Source organism: Thermobia domestica, chromosome 6 (genome assembly GCF_964235325.1).
Source record: "Thermobia domestica chromosome 6, izTheDome1.hap1.1, whole genome shotgun sequence".
In the NCBI taxonomy this organism is placed as follows: domain Eukaryota; kingdom Metazoa; phylum Arthropoda; class Insecta; order Zygentoma; family Lepismatidae; genus Thermobia; species Thermobia domestica.
In genome coordinates this window covers 9,421,805-9,442,052 of record NC_137459.1, presented here as the reverse complement: position 1 = coordinate 9,442,052, position 20,248 = coordinate 9,421,805, and the positions used below count along the sequence as shown (strand labels likewise).

The 20,248-nt window shown below is 37.3% G+C and overlaps 1 protein-coding gene across 9 annotated transcripts in view; it reads left to right on the top strand.

The window, feature by feature from the left end:
- The window catches only part of p120ctn (adherens junction protein p120), a 360,526-nt gene that overhangs the window by 158,964 nt on the left and 181,314 nt on the right, over positions 1 to 20,248 (top strand). For all 9 annotated transcript variants that reach the window (XM_081761305.1, XM_081761309.1, XM_081761302.1 and 6 more), the window contains exon 2: positions 12,130 to 12,261. The gene's annotated coding sequence lies outside the window, so the exon portion shown is untranslated. The remainder of the gene's footprint in view (positions 1 to 12,129; positions 12,262 to 20,248) is intronic.

Here is a 20,248-nt window from a genome sequence, read left to right as displayed (position 1 = left end):
GATGGACAAGCACAGTGTGCGTGGATTTTCTTGGGATTCTTCCATTTCCACCCACTTTCTTCATTCTACCATTGTATTCGTTTCTCATCATCACCATCTCCTTTAGCCTACACGATATAAACGTGGAACGTAAAGTTGAAAGATTTTCTACGTATTCCCATAGGCATTTCTCAGATTGTAAAAGCAAGCTTCTATATCTTACACCAAATAATTACAAATATATAATATCGTAACCAGCAATACTTGATTGATGCGGCCGGTGTTCGCAGCGATATTTATTATTTTAATGTTAAAAAAAAACACCTCCGTATACAATATCATACTGCTGGAGCGTGTGAGAGAGATATCCGGTTGATGTGAACGAACAAAATTCCCTAATGAGAAAGGAACTAAAAAGTGAACCTTACAAGTATAAATATTCAGCAACGACGGACGTAGTCTGCACATCGAGAGCTGCAACAGAAAAAAAAGTGATTTCCAGATCAATTTCCTCATTCGAGTACTTTTGTTAATGATTAAAAATATATGCATGTGTGTATTTGTTCCACCATAACTCTGGAACGCCTGGAGCAATTTTAATCAAACTTGGTACACGTATTATTTGCAGCCTAGAAAACAGTACTGTTAGGGTAAGATCCCCATAGAGCACCCAAGAATGAGAAGGGGAGGATTATATATGAATGGAAACGAGAGATATTAGTTGTGAATCTGTAGTTGTTGGAGTCCATGAGCTGATTGGTGACATTTTCGATGTCCGTCAACTGGGAGTGTATCTCTCAGTGAGGGTAATACCCCTTTGCACATCTAGGGGAGGGGTAACATATAAAATGATACAAAACGACCTATATTAATATAGAATTCATAGTTTTCGGAGTCCGTGAAATGAATTGCGACACTCCCTATGCCGTTTAAATCGAAGTTCAGACCCCATTAGTACCCTTGGGTGGAATGGAAAAAATAATCAAAGGCGACCGATGTTAGTATCGAATCCATAAATTTCGGTGTCCTTAAGTTGATTGGTGACACTCCCTATAGCATTTCAGTCTAAGTTTAATCCCCATTGGCACCTCGAGGGTGGTGAAAAAGGATTGCGATGTGAAAATAATCGAAAACGACCAATACTGATGTCTAATCCATAGTTCTCGATACTAATAATTACACTATCGATAGCGTTAAAGTCGAAATTCAGCCCCGTCGAAATTCAGGGTTGGGAAGGGGTGAAAAATAAAATGTCTCAAATGACAGATTAGTTTCGAATCCATAATTTGGATTCGCCAAGCTATTAGGTTACAATTGGCGATGACATTTAATTCCAAGTTTAGACATGAACGAGCCTGTCAACTTAGGGTGAGCAGACGTACTTACTGATTTTCGCAGTACAGTACTGTTTTTCAAAGAGCTGTCCTGAGTGTTGCGAATACACTTAGGAAATCGAGAAATATCCTTTTTTAAAAAAAAAAAAACTGTCTTGCGAAATGTCCTGAAAGTTTCTACTTTATTCAAGTTGTAACGAGTATATTGAGCAGTGATCCACAACTTTCGCAGACATTAACAATTTTTGAACTCTACGAGATTGAACTCAGTAATTGAATGGGGAATGGCCAGAGCAGCTTGAAATACATTAGTAAATTGTGAGGAAAAGAAACGAACGATTCCTATCAATTTGATGAGATTACATATGTAAAGAAATGTAATAACTGCTATTTCTGAAAAAAAAAAAAACAAATAAAAAATGGAACACTGTTCAAATGAGGATAGATTTAAGATGGAGTGAATTATTCAAGCATTTTGAAGGAAACTCATTCCCCGTTACGAAGTATGTGATAGAATATAGATGTATTTCCCTGTTACAAATGCTCCCATTTAGTGGGTATTTTTTATAATGAATAATTTGTAGACTGATGAGAATTCTTAGTTGAAAACAGAAACCCTTAAACACCTAATAATAACCAAATGCAACTATAATTTTACCAAAGTTGAATTCCATGACATGATTTTGCAAAACAGCATGTTACTGCACGCTGTACATTCAGACGAAAAATATGTCACCAAGCAATGTACTGATATTTAGTTGGTAAACAGATATCCTATATTAATGAAAATAATTTGCTAAATGTTTTGGAAAAAAAATGCAAATGGATAAATAACCGTTAAGATGAACCGCATTTTTATATTCCATTAAAATCTTATGTTTCAACTTTTTTATTATTATTATTAAACTGACTCCAAATGGTTTTAATTGCTTTAACAATCATGTATTTGACATTCATGAAAGTATTTGCAGTTGTGTTGAATTCATTCAATACTATTGTTGAGTACTTCTCTTTTTAATAACAGAAATGAATGATTAACTTACGGTTAATGTTAAGCGAAATAAGAACATGCGTATTGCCTACGCACTAAACTATCATATACTATTACATTTGTGTCCTACTTTTCGCTTGTCAGAACCTGGTCGCCCTATAGTCAGCTGGATAGGGAATATACAGAGGAAACTAAAAAGCCGTATATCCCTGTATGTGTATGAATATATATTCCAGCGTAGCTCCGAAACGTCTGGAGCAATTTTAACTAAACATATTAGGCAAATGATGTTCAATCTGCAAGAAATACTGTGGGGGATAAGACACTCCAAGAAGTGGGAGTTAAAAAGAAGGCCATGTAAAAATAATGCAAAATGACTAATATTAGTGTGTAGCCAATCGTTTTTGGAGTTGCTGAAATGAACAGTGACGCTCACAATGTCGTGTAAGACCATCGGTAAAGGGGCGGGGGGTGAAAGTGAAATGTCAACAATGACTAAAATTTGTGTTAAATTCATAGTTTTCGGAGCGGGAAAATGTCCTACCCGTTTGAAATGACCTTTGGAAAATAGATAGTACCCATTTCAAGTTGGTTTTTTTATTCATATGAATTTGATTAGCGGCGCATTCTGTGGGGGTAGGGTATTTCAATATTTATGCGAAAAAAGAATGTCTTCTGTGTTTTTATCAATACACTTTTATTGAAATAAATATTCTAAGGGGAAGGAGATTCAAGTATTTCCCATAAACCTATTCTTCCCGTGCAAAGAACGGGCATTTCAACTAGTGGCAAAATAAAGACGCATGTCTTCAAGTTCGAAAAGAGCACTCGCCGATTTTATTAGATGGCTCCCGATTGCAAATCATTATTGCAATTATAGCTATGTAGTTATAAATCTTATTGTATCGTTGGCTATTGGCAAGTGTAGCTAGTAACAAGGAAAATCAGTAACCTATATGGTAGAGGATTTCTATTCTTCTCGGAGAACTTATTGCAAGGTAATACATTGCAGCGTCATCAAAGTTAGCTACTGAAAAAAACGTTCTAAATTGTAACAAAATTTTGCTCTGTGCTGTCAAAAGAAATAAACCGTGCAGGGTTCCATCAAGGATGTGTTATAGGTTAAGTGAGGGTTAGATCTTATAAGTTCGTATATTTATTAATTCACTTGACACTATTATTATTATTATTATTATTATTATTATTATTATTATTATTATTATTATTAAACAGCTTTGTTTATAGAGAAATAGTTCTGATAATTTGTTCCCAACTGGAACACTGTTTCCGACTCAAGTTGGAATAAGGCAGGACGCAAGAATTAGGAAAGTTAGAAAAGGAGTTTAAAATGATTTATTCAGAAAACAAGCCTATTCATAGAACAAAATTGTATCAAAAGTATGCAATCTTCGTTAATAATAAATTTTTTGATCAGGAACCACAACATTTTTGAACAGGCCCTAAATCGAGTTTTCGTATTTTCTACGTAATAAGTACATCATACTGAGTTAACTGATAGTTTGGGTTCGGCTACACTATATGTAGTTCTCCAGATATAAGACTTATGTGAAATTTGTGATTGAAATATATTGGATCTTTTGATCCGAAAAGCATCACTCGATTTTTTAAATGAAAACTATGTTCAAGTACACCTACATTTTTCTTAAAGTTGATTAAGATATTGCGCCACATCCTATAGGAGGATTTGCACCACTTCTTCAAAATAAAAAATATTTCGTAATTTATTTAGTTTTAGTATTTTATATTTTTAAAGGAAAATTACTTTTTGCTTAATTAGAAACTGAAAGAAAATATTCATTAGATATCTTCCACATCTATGTAAGATCTGGGTCGTATTTACAGAAGGGCGCTACGGCTTCAAATTTTGGGAGTAAGGTTGACAACTCTGAAATATAAAATTACCAAACGCATGCAGTGGGCCGCGGTGGCTCAGTAGTAAAGCGTTCACCACTGGTGGATGGGGTCTTGGTTCCATCCCAGCTCGTGTCAAGTGAACTTTCTGGTGGACAAACACCGTTTGTGTGGCATTATCGGGGTTGTCCCATTGCCTCCCACTTTCTTCATTCCACCATTTTCCTTCATTTCCCATCACCAAAGTCTCCTTTAGCTTAGCCGGCGTAACCGTGGGACGTAAAACTTCCACTTGATTTCAAACACATGAACTATTATTATCATGTTAATGAGCCTCTTAACCAAAATTATTCTAAAATAACTTTTACTGTAGAATCATCTCATGGTTGAGTAACTGTAAAGCGTAACATTGCTGTTTCAATCGTACATTTCTTTTTACTACGGTTGCTAGTAGATCAATGTAATGAGCTTGTTTATATAGGATACTGGAGTTTCTCCCCATTCATCTGTCCGCCAATTATTCCACCATGTTTGTTATTTGCCCTCCGTGTTAGCTTAAAGACCAGTGTCCTTGGACGTGGAATGGAAATGATTGGCATTCTAAGATGTTCATTTTAGCCTCCACCAATCTCTCAAATAATTCTACAGGATTCTGTTATCACATTAAATAGCATCACTACAGAAATTATCTTGTTTGTGTTATGTAGATGTCAAGCAAGATGTGAAAGTAGTTAAAATATGCACCCCTGCAATATCAGTAGCGCACAGCTCATTCAGGGTGAATATCATTTTCTATGCAACGTTTTAGGGAGAGCTGACTCCAAAACAAAGAGCTTATACGTACTTCATAACTTCAAATGTTAATAGAATAATAATAAACGAACTTAAAAAGTTCGTTACTGATTTCTCTATGTCTGTCTATTATTTGCAAATTTTTCAATTTTGAGCCCTCCATTCGATAGAACAGCGTTTCTCAACCGGTGTGCCGCAAATGAACCGTTGGTGTGCCGCGAGAAAATCGAAACAAAATTATTAATTCTATAGCAACCAAATTGCAAGACATAGGAAAAAATGTAAATTTTTGTATTTCACATTATTATGAATTTCTACCATGGAAAAATTACTGTAGTTGTAATATATTATTCTACATCTATTACTGTGTACCAGACAGTATTTCGGCTCGTACACATTTACACAGTTAGCTGCTACGTTACTCTTCAATCGAGAGTCATATAAACACCGAGAAATTGAAGCACTTGTACGGTACGCGTCAAGTGAACGTTCGTAGAACACTCATTAGCACGTGAATGACAGAACAACACTTTGTTCAACAGTTGTGTTTTGACTTGCATGCATCGCAAGCTGTGTGATTGCAATAATATGCACCGTGTTTGGTAAAAAACAGCAAAATTAAAACTACAAGACATTTATTTGTTTGTTCGTTCGTTATTTAGTGATCTTCCTTCTTAGTGAAAGGTTGGATACAGTTTTCGAAAAAGAAAGCGTATTTTTAAAAATCTGAGTCCTCTATATTTCATTGCAATTGATTCTATTTTAAAATTAGAATAAAAATAAGCATAATGAATTAGCATAGGGGAAAACCAGTGATCGAGCTTTCATCTCTGTGAGATGATCAGTAATCACAGAAAAAAATACCATGGTATTTTATATTTGCAAATAATAATAATGATATCTATGAGTGTGTCGCGAGAATTTCAAGTTACATCCATAGTGTGCCGCAAGTTGAAAAAGGTTGGGAAACGCTGCGATAGAGCATCAAAAACTATCTGAGGAAGTGGTGGAATTTTTCGCGTCACTCTTACTGTTCCGGAGATATTGGCCAAAACATGTCCAATTTCGGGAGATAAAGAGCCATTTCTCGGGAACCATAAGCTATATAATGACTAACCTTTGACCCTCAGACCCTCGGCCTACGGCCTCTCATTACTTATTTAGTCTATCAGCCTTTGCATCAATACTGAATTTCGTGCATTTGCTTTTCAAATTTCCTAAATTTGTCCAACTGAGGACTACGCTCCCATACCCCCGCCCTTGCTCGGCCTACGGCCTCACACCTCTTAAACCCGCAATTCTACAAAATTTCAAGTTTCTTTCCGTATTTCAACTATCTAAAAGATAAGATTTTGTATCGCAAGAAAACGACCATTTAAACAACATGGGAATTTCTTCATCCCTCCTTAGACCCCTTTAAAATTAAAAATACTCATTTTAGGAAATTCTTCTATCGGTTAGTCCCGGAAGGCGACAATCGTGTCAAATTTCACATTCTAATCCTACCAGAAGTGCCTAAATATTTTGTGGTGTACAGAACGTCCCATGTAAATAACATGGGAAAGATTTTTCAGTTCCCCATAAAACCACTCTAAAGTTAGAATTTTTTATTTCTACTGATTTACTTAGGTAATGCTAACAAGAACGTACAAGAATACAGAGTTTTTATTCCAATTCCAAGTACCTAAACATGAGATTATATGTCAGAAAAAGAAAGAAAGAAAAGAAACATTTAAATAACATGGGGGAATTCTTCATCCCCCTTTTAGACCCCCTAAATATTAAAAAGTATTCACTTCTGGCAATTTCCCTGTGAGTTAGTCCCGGAAAGCTACAATCATGTCAAATTTCAAGTTTCCACGTCAACCGGAAGTACCCCCTTATTTTATTTCAGTTCATGTACTTTTATATATAGTTAGGATATTGACATTGGTCAATAGCTAAGAAGATGGTGAACATTTTGGTACCAAATAGTAACTGGTGGCCACTGACCACCGTTCCCCAGTTATTGACCAAAAAAGTTCGAATTTCGGAATAGGATTTAGATTTCTGGGCTTTCAGCATCCAAGAGCATTTAGCCCTTCACGTTTTGAGGGATGACGTCCCTCTGCGAGCACACAATCCGGGGAAAGTGAAGGAAGAAAGGATAGGGGAAGGAAGGAAGCGGCCTGGGACCTTTAAGTTTGGTACCACCCCAGCATTTGCCTGGTGTGAATGAGGAAAACCCAGGAAAACCTCATTTAGGGTGGCTGGCCTGAAAAAGCAGGTTACATTTTTTTCCGCCGAGTGACCCTACCGGGAATCGAACCCGGGACCGCTCGCACCGAAGGCGAAAGCGTTAACGACTACGCTACGCGGTGCCACAGTTCGAATTTCGGAGTATTTAAGGAGCCATATCTCAGGAACCGTAAGCTATTTTGCGAGAAACAGAAGAAGGTGCGGATAAAAAAGATTTACTTTTAAATGTAGGAACAATCATAGTTATCTTTCCAGCCCCATCTCTCCAGTCGTTCTGTCATTGCTCTGCCAATGTCAGAGCTCAACTGGTTTTATTCTGTAATTTTACGCAGTTCCTTACAACTATTTGAATTAATATAACCTACGTACATTAGGTTATATTAATATAACCTGCTCCGAATACTGAACAGAAGGTTATATGGAAGAACAAATAAAGATGTTGAGGAAGAGCAGTTTGGGTTCAGAAGAGGCAAGGGCACAAGAGATGCTATTGGATTATTAAGGGTGATCGGTGAAAGGTTTATAGAAAAAGGGAAAGAGGTGTATGTTGTATTTATTGATCTAGAAAAGGCTTTTGACCGCGTGAATTGGGAATTGTTGTTGGGAGTTCTAACAAAGATATGGTTGGAATGGAAAGATAGAAGACTCATAAGAAACTTATACATGAACCAACAAGTAAGTGTTAGGATAGGGGAAGAACTGACGGAAGAGAGTGCAATTGGAAGGGGAGTTCGACAAGGATGCTGCCTCTCGCCAACACTATTAAATATAGAAGAAATAGTGAAAAAGAGCCTACATGATGATGATGGCATTTCGGTAGGAGGTAGAATGATTAGATGTATAAGATTTGCAGACGATATGGCGCTTGTTGCAGAATCTGAAAAGAAAATCAATAAAATGTTAGAAAAAATGAGAAAGGGCTTTGAGGAATATGGGATGAAAATAAATGTTAGAAAGACAAAAGCCATGGTGATTGGAACGAAGGGGTCTGAGTCAAATATAAAAGTAGGAGGGGAGAAAATAGAACAAGTGAATAGTTTTCGATACCTGGGTAGTATTCTTAGTAATGACATGAAATGCGAACGTGTAATAAAAGCAAGAATAGGAATGGCGAAAGAAGCCTTTAAAAGAAAGAAAAGTCTGTTTTGTGGGACCTTGAACAAAGAGTTGAGAAAAAGGCTCATAAAATGCTTCGTGTGGAGTGTTGTACTGTATGGGGCGGAAACGTGGACATTACGTAAAGGTGACGAAAATCGACTGGAAGCCTTCGAAATGTGGGTATGGAGAAGAATGGAAAGAACTAGTTTGGTCGAGCGGAAAACGAATCAGAGTGTGTTAGAAATGGTGGGTGAGAAAAGAACACTTTTAGATATTATTAGGAAGAGAAAGAGAAACTGGTTGGGACATTGCCTAAGAAGAGATTGTATCATGAGGGACGTCCTAGAGGGTATGGTGGCGGGAAAGAGAGGGAGGGGGCGAAGGAGACTACAATTAATGGATGATATTAAAACAGAAAGATCATACGCGAAGACGAAAAGGTTAGCGGAGGACCGTGGAGCATGGAAGCTTCTCAGCTGCAGCAAGTGACCTGCCAATAAAGGCAGAATACCTATGATGATGATGATGATGATGACGTACATTAGCGAGCAGAAGTCTTGTATCCCACTCTTGGGTTCTTTTACCAATAATTTTGAAACAGATTAACAAATTGGGATATAAGTTTATGCAAACAAATACTTTCAGGGACACGGAGGCTCAGTGGTAGAGCGCTCGACTCTGGTGTTAGGGGTCTGGTTCGATTTCAAAGGTAGTGAGTTTATAATGGACAACATCGTGTCTGTGAGTTTTCTCGGGGTTCTTCCGTTTCCTTTCACATTATCATTTCACCAATTCTATCATTCTTACCTTCATCGTTCACCCGTCTACTTTAGGCTATGGGGCATAACCAGGAATTTTCAAAAATGCTTTAATGTACACTAGAGTGCAATAAAACAGACCCCCTCCCTTCGCAATAAGGAATCGTATTTTTGTTTGATTGTTTATCCTGACGTGTGTTACTAGTGGTATATTTTTACTTTTTCATCAGTACCAAGTTCTCGATAGACCGTTCGGGATTGAAAAAATTGAAATCTTGAAGTTTTACGTCCCACGATTATGCTGGCTAGGCTAAAGGATACAGTGATGATGAAAAATGAATGAAATGGAGCAATGAAGAAAGTGGGAGGAAACGGGAGAACTCCGAGAAAACCCGCGTATACGGTGTTTGTCCACCACAAAGTTCATTTGGTGCGAGCTGAGATTGAACCAAGTACCCCCCATACACGAGAAGCGAACGCTCTACCACTGAGCCAGCGCGGCCCCTGTATAATATGCAGTTTAACTTTTAAATGAAACTTCTATCAGAGGCTTGCACATCATAAATAAATATCAGATAAGGACATTATTACCCATTCCATTGCATTGCCGTCATATTTTGCAAGAAATTGCACAAGAATTTAGTCAAAAAGATTTCCTAAGTTTATTACAGTAAACAGTGTCAATTAAGTAATATTGCCATCTAATAGACATAATAACTATGTCAGTCTCTCTTGTAACTAGGTCTGTCAACAAGGCGAGAGAGAGTTCTTAAAAGTAAATACACATTTCAAGACTTTTTTTTTTTAGCTGTAAGAAACAAGCAAGTTTTGTTTCACAGTGTGAAATAGCGGTAGACTTCCGAACTCTGTGAATTCAATACTCAAACTCCAAGTAGTATGACCATAACTATTGGTTGCAATAGAGGAATAAGATTGCTCTATAGAGGTTGCAATAGAGAACCTGTTCCACATCAAAGACATTGCTCAGTATGCCGTACTGTTTTCGTTCTATGGGGATATATGTTGAAACTAGATGTGGTTGATTTGTACCACTTCCAGTTTGAATAGAGGATTAATGGAGGAATGCTTGGAGTGATGAATCGATTGCAAAAAACATCTCAATATCTCTTAAAGAGTCTTCATCCCGGCGAAATTAAAATACCGCTAATTTTACAGTAATTATGTGATATCTTCAAATAGATAAAAGATAATTAAAATATGGAACAAGAGCGCCCTAGACAATATGATTTTGCGTGAGGTATCGTTATCACAAGTCACCTAGTGGCTTTCCGTTTTCAGCCGTTTAGAAACGCGAAAATAAATGCCGATTTTCAAAATGGCTGGAAATCGAAAGCAGATAAGTGAGTCTTGATAACGGTATCTCATGTAAAATAATATTGTCTAGGGTGCTCTTGTTCCACACTTCGATTATCTTTTATCTATTTGAAGATATCACATAATTACTGTAAAATTAGCGATATTTTAATTTCGCCGGGATGAAGACTCTTTAACGTTTTTGCTCTGATACCTCGCAGATGAATACCCACTAAAGACTGAATATTCACCTTCGAAATTTGTTCTGTCACAAATTTTGTATTTCTAACGACTGGATACAGCAGGGCTGGCTCTGCCATGTGTGCAACACGTGCGTTTGCACGGGAGGACAGGTTTCGAAGGGCGGCGAAGTCTCTCATAATTATAATTGAGCTGAGCGAAGCGAAGCTCTTATATTCGGGTTAGCCGTTTGGTTGTCCGCGAACTCCTCCTAGACCGTTTGGCCGATCTCAACCAAACTTAGCACGCTGATAGAGTATGTCGTGCTGAGTGACAACATAGGTCGAAATCAAAAATCCGATGTACCATCGAGGAATAATCACCGAAAAACGCTTCCTCCTAGACCGTTTGGCCGATCTCAACCAAACTTAGCACGCTGATAGAGTATGTCGTGGTAAGTGACAACATAGGTCGAAATCAAAAATCCGATGTACCATCGAGGAATAATGACCGAAAAACGCTTCCTCCTAGACCGTTTGGCCGATCTCAACCAAACTTAGCACGCTGATAGAGTATGTCGTGCTGAGTGATAACATAGGTCGAAATCAAAAATCCGATGTAATATCGAGGAATAATCACCGAAAAACGCTTGCATAGACTTAAGTTTTCACGCGATTTTTTTGTCAACAATTAAAAATGGCATTTATTATTGCATAATGGCCAGGAATGATTACGTAGTTTAAGCTCGCTCAGGTCATTTCATTGCAATCGGGTACATCCATTGCATTCCTAGTATTTACAATAAATAGGTAAATAAGTATTTTAAGTTGGAAAGAAACTTGATGATGATGGTAGTTAAATTTACCAAACTGATCTATTTGAATAGTACATTCATAAATCACGTTTAGGTCACATGGACAATGCTAAAGCAAATGGTCAAATAAATCCCAGCATGAATTGCTTGTTTGTTGTCAAATATAAGAACTTTGTTCTCGAACAGTAGCGAACACCTATTCCATTTAGTTAGTTATCGCAGTTTTGATATGAAAACTAGTCTTGTCTTTTTCACAAACTAGTTCCTTATCGTTAAAAGTGGAAACAAGTTTTTTTATTTTTTATTTTTTAAGAGGTGTAAAAGGAAAATCAAGAAATAAAGACGAAAGAGCTAGGTGCGCTGGAAATGCAAATGATATATTAAGATTGAAGCGTGATATTACATTCTTTAAAAAAATATTAAAATCTTTATTCAGCAGTGTGTTTCCTTTGTCTTTTACTAACTTAATAGATTATTATTTAAAGAAAAACAGCAGACACAACGAGATTGTATTGTAGTGTTTAGGCATTTCTGAGTGCGAATGCACATCCCTCTCCTTCGTTGTTCATGATTTTTTTTTAAATATACATAAAACAGATTTTAATATACCCAATTTTGCTTGGTAACATACGAAGTTACAATCCAAAACTTTTACATGTATTAAAGTGAGTTGTGAAACCAATTCTTTCTTTTGTGGTATAAAAATATTAGCTGTGTATTATTTGTTGCGAGAAACTCATGTGCTTTGTGTAATTTCAGGGAGTGCCAGCGTGGTGGGATGTTCCAGAAGAAGTTTACGAAAACCCAGGATGGCAACGGCGCCCTTTTGATTAGCCCAGCCACTAACGAGCTAAATGGTGGCTGAGGCAGACGAACTGTGAAAAAAAAGAGGTAAGTTGGTCTATTCACAATCTTTGTTTGACAATACATTAGAATTATTTAACTGTTTAGGATGAATTAAGGTCGTCAGTACACAGTGTGTATCAAAAAGAACTTTACAACTTTGAAAACTTATATTTATTTATTCATTTGATGTCGTTTGTATGAAAATACATCAAGTTTTGACTCACGTAGTACACTAGTTCAGAAACAAGCCACCGCAAGCGCTAGCGGCAGTTGTAGCAAAGATGGCTGGCTTTACTGGTCCTGAGGGTGCTAGTTGTGTGTTTTGCTTTGAAGAATCCAAATCTACGACAACTGTGCAACGTAATTTTGGTACAAAGTATGGTAAAGATTCTCCCAGTAGGCCTACTATTTATCAGTGGCATTACTGTTTTGTTGCAACTGGATGTTCAGTGAGACACAACAAATCTTCAAGTCGATCCCGTACGTGTCAAGACGTTGTAGAGCAAGTGAGACAAAGCTATGCGAACAGTCGTACAAAATCAACTCTGCGTCCTTCTCGACAGCTGGGCGTCCCACACATGACAGTTTGGCGTGTGTTGAGAAAACGGTTGCATCTCAAACGATCTGTCTTGCAATTGAACAAGTCATACCTGACGTGCTACAGCGGTTTTAGCGAAAAATCTACTTCAGATGGGACGTGTGCTGCATCACTAACGGAAGCCATATTGAACCTCTTTAGGTATAAGCTAAAAAAACTTAATGTATTTTGGTACAAAATGACATCGAAACCATGTCTGTAAGCTAAATAAATAAATAAATATGAATTATCAAAGTTGTAAAGTCCGTTTTGATACACCCTGTATATTTCTGAGGAAGCTTTGACAATAAATGAAAGTAATTCGAGTAATGACAGAGCTATCATTTTAGGACCATCTGAGAATTGTTTCGGACATTTCGATTGGCTAATCGTGTGTTTCACGCTTCTTTATTGGTCATTCAATTCCAGATAACAGAATAGGATGTCATTACTTGTACAGTCCACAGCAAAAAAAAAAAAAAAAAAACCTGCAACATGAGCATGTAAGTTTATTGTGAAACTACGCCTAACAGACCAGAAAATCAACATAACGTCTAAGTGGCACGAATCACGCCAGGAGAAACTAGTGGTGGGCACAAAAACCGGTTTTTCGTTTTTTTTCACCGAAACCGGTTTCGGTTTTCTCCAAAACCGGTTCGGTTTCTCACCGAAATCGGTTATCGGTTTTCTCCAAAACGGTTCGGTTTTTTACCTGGTCCGGTTTCGGTTTTCTTCAAAACCGATTCCGTTTTTTTTTAATTTGTTCTATTTCTGACCAGAATGGTGTTTCGTTGTTCTCCGGAAACCGAATCCATTTCCACAGAAATAGTTTTGTGTGTTTTCGAAAGGTTTTCACCGAACCGGTTTTGGAGAAAACCGAAACCGGTTTCGGTGAAAAACCGAACCGGTTCTGGAGAAAACCGAAATGTCGGTTTTCGGGTTTCGGTTTTTATAAAAAACCGAAAACCTGTTTTTATAAAAACCGGTTTTGCCCATCCCTAGGAGAAACCTCGGCGTCCTCCCTTACACACTTATTTTCGAGCAAAAGACTTCGTCGTTCCACAATAAAATTACATGCTCGTGTTGCAGGTTTTTTGCTGCGGACTGTACAACCACGAACAGAAATAACTAGAGGTTGGAGCAAAAAGAAATAAAGACTTTCCTCTACTTATTTATGTTCGTGACTGTACAACTTGCATTTGCCCCGAGCTCTGGTAGATTGCAACTTCTTGGATCGTCAATATAGTGATCTATAATAAGAGTGCTAAGTAGTCGTGTAATGATAATTGCATAGACACTTAATACATTTCGTGTGTCAAATCTTTTACTCATTTTCCGTGTATTTATTTATTTATTTATTCACTAAGTTTTACAGAGCACAAGGTCATTTGCCTGAAACTGAACATGAACATTGAAAACACAAATAAAAGAAAGTTCACCTCTAAATTACCAATATTCTCTTCATTTGGTTTCTAAAGTATTGTTCAGTAGTAAAAATGTTGAAATCCGTTGAAACTGTGTTATAATCTAAGTTAGTAAATTTAGAGAGCGAGTTCGCCACGGAGGAACACCAAGGTTAATCTGAGGTAATAAGAATTCAGAAACAACTTTTTACCATTGACGATGTTTATATAGGTAAAGTAAATCAGCTGCGCGACGTTGTTTGTCAGGGATACAAGTTGATTCAAGACATTAGTTCCTGCCTCGAGTGATCACGTAACTCGGGAGTTATAAATCGGAATATGGCAAAAAAGTTTAAAACGGAGTCAAAGGCGAGATACATTAGTAGGTATAGCAGGGGCGGATCCAGGACGGACTTCTGGGGGAATACTGGGGAGGGGCGGTGGGTTGGAATACTGCTACTTTTAAGAAGTCCAAACTCTGGGATTGGTTTTATTTTTATATATAAAATAAGAAAGTTCGCACTTCTGGGGGAGCAATTGCCTCCACTGGATCCGCCACTGAGGTATAGCCATATTCCGTACAGGTGAATAATATTCAGTGATCGAGGAAATAAAACCCTTGTAAAGCATTGTAAGGGCAGGGAGACTTTGTATTACTTATTACCTCTGCAGTCCTGTTTTACAGTTTATTTCATTAACATAGAAAAACAAAAATCTAAAATAACAATGAAGAATGGTATGTTTAGAGTTATATTAAGAGACATTTTCAAGTTTACACACAAATTATCTGGCAACTATAAAATACTTGTAAAAACTAACACATCTTAAGACCAGAATAACTTTGCTACCATCTTCATGGTGTTGTAAAATATCCCTATGAGTTAGTAAAAATAACTACGACCCTATCAAGTGTCTGATTCTTCTAACAGTAATCACCAGTATCCTTGGTTCAGTGTCAGTGAAGTGATGTCATTGACACTTTTCAGCAGGGGCACATCCACGAAAGGGGCCTTCGGGCTCGCACTTCCCTCGAAGAGTTCCTAATTGAGCATACATTTTTACACTTTCTCAATAGAACTATTTTTGTTTAACAGGGAAATGATTGATGTAGCATGAAAATGTTATCTTTCACTTCATCTGTACTCTTTTCTCTTACTAAAAAAAAAAGCAATCTACTCAAATTGTTTATTATGAAGATATAGGTGGAAGTATTTTGCAATCATTTAAGAGTCTTTTTGAGTGTAGAATATGGGGATTCCAATTTACTGCTAGATCTGTTTGTGATATCTTGAGAATTTGAAGTAAATAAGGACAAAAGCCTATTTATGGATGGTTTACGGGTACAGTAACATTTTCCAAATTTTAGGATTAGTCTCGTAGCATTTGTGTTGAAAAAGGGCGAGTTTTATTCTTTGGAGGGTCGCTGCAGCCAATTGGTTTCATAGTTCTCGACAAGAAGTTAATGCAGTACAACCCCTTCAAGTAAATGTGCTATATCAAACATAAAAAGTATCCAACAAGATAGAAACTTCAGATGGCAGTAAGCAAAAAATGTTCGAAATAATTTACCCAACGTTTAATAGATGTCGCGCAGATGCCTCCGTAAGTTCAAGTAGTTCGTAGAAGTGTGACTAATCTGTCAGTAGATGTCCTTCATGTAGCCACAAGCAGAGTGCATTTGTATGCTTCCTGCTCAGACAGGGAACTATCACACTTAGTGATTTTAGAGGATCCCCCACCAGGAGGGAGGAGTACATATGCGCAATCGTTTTCAGTAGGTGTTACTACCAGGGGCGGATCCAGGACCGACTTCTGGGGGGGAGGCGGTGGGTTGTCATACTGCTACTTTTAAGGGCTCCAAACTTTGGGATGGGTGTTATTTATATATATATATATATATATATATATATATATATATATATAATAAGAAAGTTTTCCTCTTCTGGGGGGGGGGCGATCGCCCTCCATGGATCCGCCCCTGGTTACTACAAATATTTTAACAATACTATTTACTTTTCACTCCTGTATATTAAACGTCTTCACCAAGAAAGAATCTGAAATCAACCCTAATCACACTCGTGTGAAGTTCGTTAAATTGGTGACGTATTAGGAGGAATTTATGTCCATAGTTCAGTAATGTATGTATGTTCTTTGATGTAATTTGTATGTTCTTGAAAACAAAAGACAGATACTAACACTTCATCCCTTACAAAGATCAAACAATAAGAAAATTCTGCTGTGAAGACAACAACAAAAATCTTTTGAGAGTTGATTTCTAACACCAATACAACAGAAGGTATGGACCAACCTGGATGCAGAAATGCAACAGAGCCAAAAATTTGTCGAAAACATGTAAAAATGGCCATAACTCAAGAACAAAATGTCGGATCAAAGTCTGATAAAAGGCATATATATTATTTTCAACGAACTTGAGAAGTTTGATACTGAGTTCTCCGTGTCTGTCCGTGTATGTTACTTGCGAATTTTTCAATTTTGAAAGCTCCATTCGATGGAGCATCAGAAACTATCTCAAAGAAGTTACGGAATTTTTCGCGTCACTCACACTTCCCGAGATATTGGCCGAAAGAGTTCCGATATCGGAATATTTAAGGAGCCATATCTCGGGAACCGTAAGTCATAGAGAGATGATATTGGTGTTGATCAATATATTAATTCAATAACAATACCAGTTATTCATTCAATAATTATTCCATTATTAGTCATCAATCAATTATTGTGTCATTAGTTAATCAAATAAATTTAGGGTTGCCAACTAGGAATCGAAAGTCGAGTTTTGATTTTAGTTTAGTGTCCCTTTCAGCAGCGAAGCTATGTGAGACGTGGACCTACTGATTAACGTGGAATCCGAACAACATGAGCTCCCGCCGGGAATCGAACCCGGGTCTTCCGCGCTAAAGGCGCGTACGTAACCGCTTAGCCACGGAGGAGTTCGAATCGAAACTCGAATATTGACAATTGGAACGGAATAGAAAGATGTGCACATAGTTTGGGAGGTGATTCGTTACATCAAAAGAAGACAAAAGTCCTCTTTCATGATACATTGTTGTGCACATCTTCTATTCCGTTACAACTGTCAGGATTCGAATTTCAGTTCGAAATTGGCACCCCTGTTACTCGTAGACAGGCCCGTATTTAGGTAAGTGCTATTCTGTACTCGAGCACAGGGCGGCAGAATTTAGGGGGCGACAAAATTTTGCATTTTTTAAAATAAATTAAATTAAATCTTTTAAGTTTTACGTCCCACTATTATCCCGGCGAGGCTAAAGAAGAAATTTAAATGATGGAAGATGATCAGAATGAATGAAATGGTGGAATGAAGAAAGTGGAAGGGAACGGAAGAACCCCGAGAAAACCCACGCACGCCGTGTTTGTCCACCACAAAGCTCACTTGGCGCGAGCTGGGATCAAACCAAGGACCCTGTGCACTAGAGCTGAACGCTCTACCACTGAGCCACCGCGGTCTTCAGTGTTTTTAAAAAAGGTTCACAATAAAGGAATATTTAAAACTAGAAACTCGCAGAGTCCCGCGGAAGAGCGAGAAAATATGTTTAATTTGCTGCAATTACAGTAGTTACTAATTATAATTATAATTATAATTAGCTAACTTATCTTATTATTTTTTAAAAGTCATCCTCTCCACCCCACCCCAAGGGGTAGGGATGAACTTGAATATCATGAAAGCTGATACCGTTAAACCCAGCGACCTCGAAAACTATGAATTCAACGCTAATACCTGTCATTTTCGATTACTTTTAAAATCCCGCCCCCTCCCTGGGGAGTGGAGTATGACCTTGAATTTGAACGGGATTTAAACTGTCACTATTCATCTCAGCGACCCCAAAAACTTTGAATTCAATTCTAATATTGGTCGCTGTTGGGAGTGGCAGAATGAGGAGGCAAATTTTGTGCAGAAGCGGCAAATTATTTATAGCACAAGGGCGCACAATATATAAATACGGGCTTGCTCGTAGACCACACGGAATTCGACAATATGCAGGAGGACTTTCTCTTCTTCCGATGTCACGAATCACCTCCCGGAGTTTGTGCATATTTTTCAGGTTCACCCTGTATATGCATTCTTTACTTCTAAATATGCTGTTACTGTTATACTCTTTAGTAATGTGTGAGCAAGTTTCCTTATTTGTGCAAATTAAGAGTTTGTATTTGAACGCATTCATTTATCATTGATGGAAACTACAGATATGAAAGTATAATTCCTTATATGAAAATTATCATCGTGCTGCAAATGTACAGCAAATATAGCAAATTCTGAAGTGTGACTCACATTTATTATTATTATTTTTTCTTATTCAAGTAGCAATAGAGGCCCACAACAGAGCAGTTCGCATACCTTTAATGAAGTAACAATATCGAGCTCCTATAGTGTTACTTGGTTCCCACTCTTCAGTTGCCTGATGTAATAAAATCAATTCTATAGACAAAAAGAGATCCAACTGATAGTGAAAATAATCAAAATTATTTGTGTTTCATTTGCTCATCTATATATTAACAAAATACTTCAGATCCAAATTGAAAGTGACTATACTTGTGACTCTTAATCTCTTGAACCCCCCCCCCCTTCCCGACCGATCTCGATCAAATTTTTGGCGTAGGTGCAGTTCTGGCCTGGGAGTGTTTTAGCTATTCATTTTGACAGTAGAAGTTAGGGGCGGGGAAGGAGGGGGAATTATTAAAAAATCAATAAAACTTAACTCTTGAACCAAACGACCAATCTCTATCAAATTTTTAACGTGGATGACGTCCGTGCCTGGGAAGATTTTTATTATTTCATTTTGGTGGTAGGACTTAGGGGAGGAGGGTAAATATATGAAACTGAATAAAACTTAACTCTTGAATCACCCGACCGATCTCTGTCAAACTTTCAACATGGACAAGGTTCGGAGCTGGGGTGTTTTGATCATTTTACTCTGACGGTACAATGTAGGGGGAAAGTGCGTACATATATGTAAAAGAAAATAAAAAAATAAAAAAGTGACTGTCTTTATGGCTTCATCATGCTCAACCACCGAACCGATCTTAATCAAATTATCAACATAGATGATGTTCGAGCCTGGATTTTTTTAAAAAAATATTTTCAAGTAGACGGTAGAACCTAGGGGAAAGGAGGAGAGATTAATATATAAAAATAAATAAAACTTAACTCTTGAACCACCCAACAGATGCCGATCAAATTTTCAACATACATGATATTTGGGTGTGGGATAATTTTTATCATGCCGTGCCCCGCAACTTGGGGAGGGATATATAAAAATCACCGAAAATGGCCAATTTCAAAGAGCGCTCTAGTAATAGTAAAAACGGAAAATATTACTGTTTTTCCTTAATTTAACCCACCGAAATTGGGGTGCGTTTTAGATTCAAGGACGTCTTAAATTCGAGTAATTATCGAGAAACTCTTAAAGATTGATAGCCATAAATATTTTTGATTTTGCATCATATTCAGTCATTCAGACAACAATAGTATCCTGTGCTTGCGCAGGACCTGCAAGTTTGCTAGTTATTTATATTTTGCCTTACAGTGTATAAGGCAATCAAAAAATTTTCAGGAATGTGCACAACTATGATATTGCAATTATATAGTAGCAGTGCGTTCAGTTCATTATGTGCTCTACTTCAAGAATGCCTTTTTACAAGACGCTCAATTCCAAAGAGAGCATTGTCATAGTTCGAGAATATTATTCCAGTTAAGTGACAATTTTAGAAGGCTGTAAACATATGATACACCTATTACATATGTTGTTCTTGATTCTGTGAAACAAGGTTTAAAAATAGTCTTCCAAGGCATCGAAAAATGTGCTGACACCTGTTGAGGAACAAAGTAAATATTAGAATGGTGTCCCTTTTTTTTAAGTGGCTCTCATTCCGTATCGATTTTCGCAAAATTTGCGGTTCACCATGCGATGCAGGAAATGTACTAATAAGTGTTAAATTATATTTGCTACGTGGATCATCGCAAAATAAAACTGAAATATTGTGTTGCTTGGACGCAAACCGTTAAAAAAAAATGAGG